This window comes from Artemia sp. Qi Xiang Cuo, chromosome 13, assembly GCF_049724085.1.
Source record: "Artemia sp. Qi Xiang Cuo chromosome 13, ASM4972408v1, whole genome shotgun sequence".
NCBI classification, from domain to species: Eukaryota; Metazoa; Arthropoda; class Branchiopoda; order Anostraca; family Artemiidae; genus Artemia; species Artemia sp. Qi Xiang Cuo.
Window position 1 is genome coordinate 28,279,995 of NC_142806.1, and position 8,189 is coordinate 28,288,183.

Below are 8,189 nucleotides of genomic sequence, written 5' to 3' on the forward strand. Positions count from 1 at the left end.
AGCTGATAATATCTTTTTTTAAAACTTTCCACAAAAAACACTGCAAGACTATATCTTGTTCTTTGGGATCCCATGTGTCCCCCCGTTGGGCTTGAGTGAGCCAATTTTATTACCGCTTTCCTTAATTCATGTGGTACCAAAAGTTGTAGTTTTTTAGTGTTGTCCCCAGTATTCATTATTTTGTAAAGTAGAGGTTTAGGATTTAAAATCTTTTTAGTGGTCTTAATTATGTTAGGCTTTTGCGAGTGATTGTTAGTCCTGTAGTCGGGCTATTGTGGGTTTCTATTTGAAACTCGTTCGGAAGTCCTATCTAGTGTTTCTGTTCTTTCATAGGCTTTACGGGCTCTCTCTTTTTATACGTTCGATACCGTTTATTTGTTTTTTTTACATTCATTTTTATAATAACGTCTTTTGCTCCCAGGGCATAACTTACAACTCTTGCCCTGAGGGCTGTGGGGGGAGGGGTTTTCATCCTTAAAGACCTAATTACCAAAACTTTCAACTACGTTGAATAAAATGGCTATCTAAAAATTTTGATTGGATGTGTTGGGGTGAATGATGGGCGCGGGGGGGCTAGTTGCCTTTCAATCATTTTTGACTATTAAAAAGGGCATTAGCCCTTTAAATTTCCAATTGAATGAGCCCCTTTTGAAGTTTCTACGACTAACCTTTCCATATAAAGCATATATGCCCCCAGGGCATAACTTACAGCCCTTGCCCTGAGGGGTGTGGGGGAGTGTCCTCCTCAAAAATATATTTTCTATCTGGAAATTGACTACGCTGAACAAAATGGCTATCTCAAAATTTTTATTGGATGTGTTTGGGGGAATGATTGGCGTGGGAGGGGGGGCCAGTTGCCATCCAATCACTTTCGACTCTTAAAAAGGGCACTAGCCCATTAAATTTCCATTTGAATGAGCCTGTTTTGAAGTTTCTACGACAACGCCTTCTATAAAAACCTTATATGCCCCCAGGGCATAACTTAAAACCCTGGCCCCGAGGGCTCTGGGGGAGTGTCCTCCTCAAAAACATATTTTATATCAGGAAATCAGCTACGCTGAACAAAATGGCTATCTAAAAATTTTGAGTGGATGTGTTTGGGGGAATGATGGGCGTGGGGGGGCTAGTTGCCCTTCAATCACTTTCGACTATTAAAAAGGGTACTAGCCCTTCAAATTTGCAATCGAATGAGCCTGTTTTGAAGTTTCAACGACAACGCCTTCTATAAAAACCAGAATAAAAATTTGCATTTTACTGAAAAAAATATAAATGTTTTTACTTTTATAACTTTAATAAATCAAATAATTTTTACATTTTGATTACTAAATATCAGTATATGTATATTAAACTGACAGCACATTCATTTGTATTTTTTTTCAGTGAAGTGCAAATTTTGTTCTGGCCTTGGGAAGGCATAGGGGTTTTGTGCCCAACTTATGTTAATTTCTGCTCGTTTTGAATTTGACTCGGATATTTATTGTAATCTCTGTCCGTTTTGGGTTTCATTTATTTATTGATGCTGATTTGTGGTAGTTTCGAGCTTGGTAGATTATTTGATTTTATTTTTGCTCATTTTTTGTTTAATGGAGTTCTTTACTTTTCTGTGAAAAACTAATTTTGTGGAACAAGTTTTTTCATTAATTTCTGTTCGTTTATGTTGACATAGTCTTTCCAGGGAAATAGAAAATAACACTTTAAATTTTTTCGTTTTTTAAAACTTTATAGTTGGCCTGCTATTTGTATGCTGGAAAAAAAATTTCAGCAATTTTTGAACAGCATACACCCTTTTAAAAATCTGGACACAAATAGTACTGTTTAACTTAGTTTCATACCTCCTCTAGTTGACCTAAAATGGAAAACTTGATACCATTCACAACAAAATCTGTTTACTTTCTTTGATACCTTGGATACACTTACGCTATTTTGATTTGGTCAAATTTTAAGAGAAGAAGTAGCCTCGAAAGTGTGAACATAATACCCTCACTTGTTCTTGGGATAGTGCTGAGATGCCTTATTGGGAATTAGCATTATCACAGTGCATTTTGATTTAACCTTAAGGCAACATTTAGTTTTTAAACATAATGGGCAAATGGAAGGGTGGGAAGTGGAGGAATACTTGTTGCCCTCGAATCACTTCCGACTATTAAAATGGGAATCAGCCCTTTCTATTTTCAATCGAATGAGCCCTTTTCGAAGTTCCCACGACAACTCCTTCGATACGAAGAGCCCTGGTCTAAACAACAACAAAAAATATTACTAATCACTTTCGACTATTAAAAAGGGCACTAGCCCTTTGAATTACAAATCGAATGAGCCCTTTTCTGAAGTTTCTACTATAACTCCTTCTACCTTATATGCCCCCAGGGCACAACTTAAAACCCTTGCCCTGAGGGCTGTGGCGGAGTATCCTCCTCAAAAACATATTTTCTATCTGTAATTCAACTATGCTGAACAAAATGGCTATCTCAAAGGTTTTATTGGATGTTTTTTGGGGAATGATGGGCGCGGAGGGGGGGGGGCTAGTTTCCCTCCAATCGCTTTCGACTATTAAAAAGGGCACTAGTCCCTTAAATTTCCAATCGAATGAGCTTTTTTTGAAGTTTCTACGACAACGCCTTCTATAAAAACATTATATGCGCCCTGGGCATAACTTAAAACCCTTGCCCTGAGGGTTGTGTGGGAGTGTCTTTCTCAAAAACATATTTTCTATCTGGAAATCAACTAGCCTACTCTAGAATAAATGGCTATCTCAAAAATTTAATTGGATGTGTTTGGGTGAATGATGGACATGGGGGGGGGCGAGGTGCCCTCCAATCACTCGACTATTAAAAAGGGCACTAGCCCTTAGAATTTCCAATCGAATGAGCCTGTTTTGAAGTTTCTACGACAATGCCTTTTATAAAAACCTTATATGCCCCCAGGGCATAACTTAAAACCCTTGCCCTGAGGGTTGTGGGGGAGTCTCCTCCTCAAAAATACATTTTCTATGTGGAAACCAACTACGCTGAACAAAAGGCCTTTCTCACATTTTTGATTGGAGGGTTGGGGGGGAATGAGGGGCTTTGAGGGGGGAGGGGGTTCTAGTTGCCCTCAAATCACTTTCGACTCTTATAAATGGAACTATCCCTTTGAATTTTCAATAGAATGATCCTGTTTTGAAGTCTCTACGACAACACCTTCTATAAAAACCTTATATGCCCCCATGGCATAACTTAAAACCCTTGCCCTGAGGGTTGTGGGGGAGTGTTCTCCTCAAAAACCTATTTTCGATGGGGAAATCAACTACGTTGAACAAAATGGCTATCTCAAAATTTTGATTGGATGTGTTTGGGGAAAAGATGGGCGTGAGAGGGGGGCTAGTTGCCCTCCAATCACTTTCGACTATTAAAAAGGGCACTATCCCTTTGAATTTCCAATCGAATGGGCCTTTTTTGAAGTTTCTACGACAACGCCTTCTATAAAAACCCTATATACCCCCAGGGCATAACTTACAACACTTGCCCTGAGGGTTTTGGGGGAGTCACCTCCTCAAAAGCACATTTTCTATGTAGAAGTCAACTACGCTGAACAAAATGGCTATCTCAAAATTTTGATTAGATGTGTTTGGGGGAATGATGGGCGTGGGGGGGGGGCGAGTTGCCCACCAACCACTATCAACTATTAAAAAGGGCACTAGCCCTTTGAATTTCCAATCGATTGAGCCTTTCTTGAAGTTGCTACGACAACGCTTTCTATAAAAACTTTATTTGTCCCCAGGGCATAACTTAAAACCCTTGCCCTGAGGGTTGTGGGGGAGTGTCCTCCTCAAAAACATGTTTTCTATCTGGAAGTCAACTACGCTGAACAAAATGGCTATCTCACAATTTTGATTGGATGTGTTTGGGGGAATTATGGGCTTGGGGGGAGCTGGTTGCCCTCCAATCGCTTTCGACTTAAAAATGGCACTAGCCCTTTGAATTTCCAATCGAATGAGCCTGTTTTGAAGTTTCTACGACAACACCTTCTATAAAAACCTTATATGCCCCCAGGGCATAACTTATAACCCTCGCACTGAGGGTTGGGGGGAGTGTCATCCTCAAAAACATATTTTCTATCTTGAAATCAACTACGCTGAACGAAATGGCTATCTCAAACTTTCGATTGGATGTGGATTGGGGAATGATGGGCGTGAGGGGGGGGGGCTTGTTCCCCTCCAATCACTTTCGACTATTAAAAAGGGCACTAGAACTCTCGATTTCCAATCGAGTGAACCCCTTTTGAAGTCTTTACGACGACCCCTTCAATATGAAGTGCCCTGCTTTAAAGAAAAAAAAATAATAACCTGTATATTGTGTCAACATTGATCTTATATGCCCTCAGGGCATAACTTAAAACCCTTGCCCCGAAGGTTTTGGGGGAGTGCCCTTCTTAAAAGATGTTTTCTATCTGGAATTCAATTACGCTGAACAAAATGGCTATGTCAAAATTTTGATAGGATTTGTTTGGGGGAATGATGGGCGTGGGGGGGGCTAGTTGCCCTCCAGCCATTTTGACTATTAAAAAGGGCACTAGCCGCTTCAATTTCCAATTGAATGAGCCATTTCGAAGTTTCTACGACAACTCCTTCGATACGAAGTGCCCGGGTATGGAGAAAAAAAAACACATTGTGCCCACATCGTTCTTTACTTGGGCAGTGCTAGCGCGCTGCCTATGATTGGATGTGTTTGGAGAAAAGATGGTCGAGAGAGGGGGGTTAGTTGCCTTCAAATCACTTTCGACTATTAAAAAGGGCACTAGCCCTTTGAATTTCCAACCGAATGAACCTTTTTTGAAGTTTCTACGACAACGCCTTCTATAGAAACCTTATATGCCTCCAGGGCGTAACTTAAAACCCTTGCCATGAGGGTTGTGGGGGAGTGTCCTACTCAAAAACATATTTTCTATCTTGAAATCAACTACGCTGAACAAAATGGCTATCTAAAATATTGATTGAATGTGTTTGGAGAAAAGAGGGGCGTGAGAGGGGGGTTGGGTACGCTCGAATCACTTTCGTCTATTGAAAAGGGCACTATCCCTTTAAATTTCCAATCGAATGTGCCCTTTTTCTAGTTTTTACGACGAAGATTTAAATTAAAACACTATAGAACCACAGGGCATAACTTATAACACTTGCCTTGAAGACTGTGGGGGGAGTGTCCTGCTCAAAGCTATAATTTCCTGAACTTTGAACTAACTGGATAATAATGGCTATCTCAAAATCTTTATTGGATGTGTTTGGGGAAATGGTGGGCGTGGAAGGGGTGTTAGTTGCTTCCCAATCACTTTCGACTATTAAAAAGGGCACTAGCCATTTCAATTTCCAATCGAATGAGCCCTTTTTTAAGTTTCTACGACAACGCGTTATATAAAAACCTTATATGCCCCCTGGGCATAATTTACAACCCTTGCCCTGAGGGCTGTGGGTTTCATCCTCAAAGACCTAATTTCAACTACGCTGAATAAAATGGCTATCTCAAAATTTTTATTGGATATGTTTGGGGGAATGATGGGTGTAGGGGGGGGCAAGTTGCCCTCCAATCACTTTCGACTATTAAAAAGGGCACTATCCCTTTGAATTTACAATAATGAGCTTTTTTTGAAGTTTATACAACAACGCCTTGTTTAAAAACCTTATATGCCTCCATAGCATAACTTGAAAACCTTACCCTGAGGGTTGTTGGGGAGTGTCCTTCTCAAAAACATATTTTACATGTGGAAATCAACTATGCTTAACGAAAATTGCTATCTCAAAATTTTGATTGGATGTGTTTAGGGAAATGACGGGCGTGGGGGGGGGGGGCTAGTTGCCCTCCAATTACTTTCGACTATTAAAAAGGGCACTAGCTCTTTGAATTTCCAATCGAATGAGCATTTTTTGAAGTTTCTACGACAACGCCTTCTATAAAAACCTTATTTACCCCGAGGGCATAACTTAAAAAACCCTTGCCCTGAGGGTTTTGGGGGAGTGTCCTCCTCAAAAACGTATTTTCTATCTGGAATCAACTACGCTGAACAAAATGGCTATCTCAAAACTTTGATTGGATGTGTTTGGGGCAATGATGGGCCCGGGGGGGGGGGGGTCTAGTTGCCCTCCAATCACTTTCAACTATTAAAAAGGGTACTAGTCCTTTGAACTTCCAATTGACTGAGCCTGTTTTGAAGTTTCTACGCAAATGCCTTCTATAAAAACCTTATATGCCCCCAGGGCATAACTTAAAACCCGGGCCGCGATGGTTGTGGGGGATTGTCTTCCTCAAAAATATATTTCCAATGTCAAAAAAACCCCCGGTGAACCACCTAAAGAAAAGCAGCTTTTTTTTGGATGTGTTTGGGGGAATCATGGGCGTGGGGGGGGGCAAGTTATACTGGAATCACTTTCAACTATTAAAAAGGGCACTATCCACTTCAATTTCCAATCGAATGAGCCCTTTTTGAAGTTTCTACGACAACTCCTTCGATACAAAGTGCCTTGGTATGGAGAAAAACCAAAAAAAACACATTGTGCCCACATCGTTCTTTACTTAGGCAGCGCTAGCGCGCTGCCTATGAAATGGGTACTAGCCCTTTCAATTTCCAATCAAATAAGCCTTTTTTAAGTTTCTACAACACTGCTTTCTATAAAAACCTTATATGCCTCCCGGGCATAACTGACAACCCTTGCCCTTAGGGCTGTGGGGGGGGGGTTGTCATCCTCAAATACATAATTTCCAAAACTTTCAACTATGTTGAAAAAATGGCTTACGTTGAAAAATCTCAAAATTTTGATTGTATGTGTTTGGTGAAATGGTGGGTGTGAGAGGGGGTTAGTTGCCCTTCAATCAATCTTAACTATTAAAAAGGGCAGTAGCCATTTCAATTTTCAATTGAATGAGCCCTTTTTGAAGTTTCTACAACAACACTCTATAAGAACCTTATATGCCCCCAGGGCATAACTTATAACCCATGCCCTAAGGGCTGTGGAGGGGGGGGGGGTTTATCCTAAAAGACCTAGTTTCCGAAACCCACCCAATTTTGATTGGGTGTGTTTGGGGAAAAGGTGGGCATGAGAGGGGGGTTAGTTGCCCTCCAATCACTTTTGACTATTGAAAAGGGCACTAGTCCTTAGAATTTCAAATCGAATGAGTCCTTTTCAAGTTTCTACGACAAAGCTTTCAATAAAAACCTTATATGTCCCCAGGGTATAACTTATAACCCTTGCCCTTAAGACTGTGGGGTGAATTTCCTGCTCAAAGATATAATTTCCAGAACTTTCAACTGCGTTAAACAAAATGGCTATCTCAAAATTTTGATTGAATGTGTTTGGGGAAATGATGGGAATGGAAGGCATGTTAGTTGCCTTCCAATCACTTTTGACTATTAAAGAGGGTACTAGTCATTTCAATTTCCAATTGAATGAGTCCTATTTGAAGTTTCTACAACAATGCTTTCTATAAAAATCTTATATACCTCCCAGGGAGTAACTTGTAACCCTTGCCCTGAGCCCCGGGGGGGGGGTTGTAATCCTCAAAACCTAATTTCCAGAACTTTCAACTACATTGAACAAAATGGTCATCTCAAAATTTTGATTGGATGTGTTTGGGGAAAAGGTGGGCATGACAGGGGGGTTAGTTGCCTTCTAATCACTTTCGACCATTAAAAAGCACTATTGTGCTGCCTATGGTGAAGCCAGCAATAATTTTTTCAGTCCTCAAGGTGTCCTACCATTACCAGTTATGTGCCTTTTTTTTCACCAAGGGAGTCCCACAAGCTGAAATCACTGGATTTGGTGAATTTTTCAATTAATAGTTTAGGGAAACAGCTAAAAATAGGCCTAATTTTAAAATCAGAATTTCATCCAGAATATAAATATAACAAACATTTCCATTGCAAATTTACTTTATCCTCATCCCTTCCCTAATGGTCAAATATGTACCTGGAATTGTGTAGATGTCATGGATTTTCTACTTGTCAATCCTTTCTTCAAATTGATTTAGCTGAAAACAAGCAATTACCTTAATTTCTACTTTGGAGCAAATTTAAAATCGATACTGGATCTGTTTTGCTCCTTGTTGAGGATGATGAAATTTTGTCACTGTGTTAGGGCCTAGTGACACACTGTAAGAGAAGTCGGTTGGAGAAATGCAATTTAAGCCCACTCAGTAATGGTGACAACAAGATAGGTATGGCCTGTA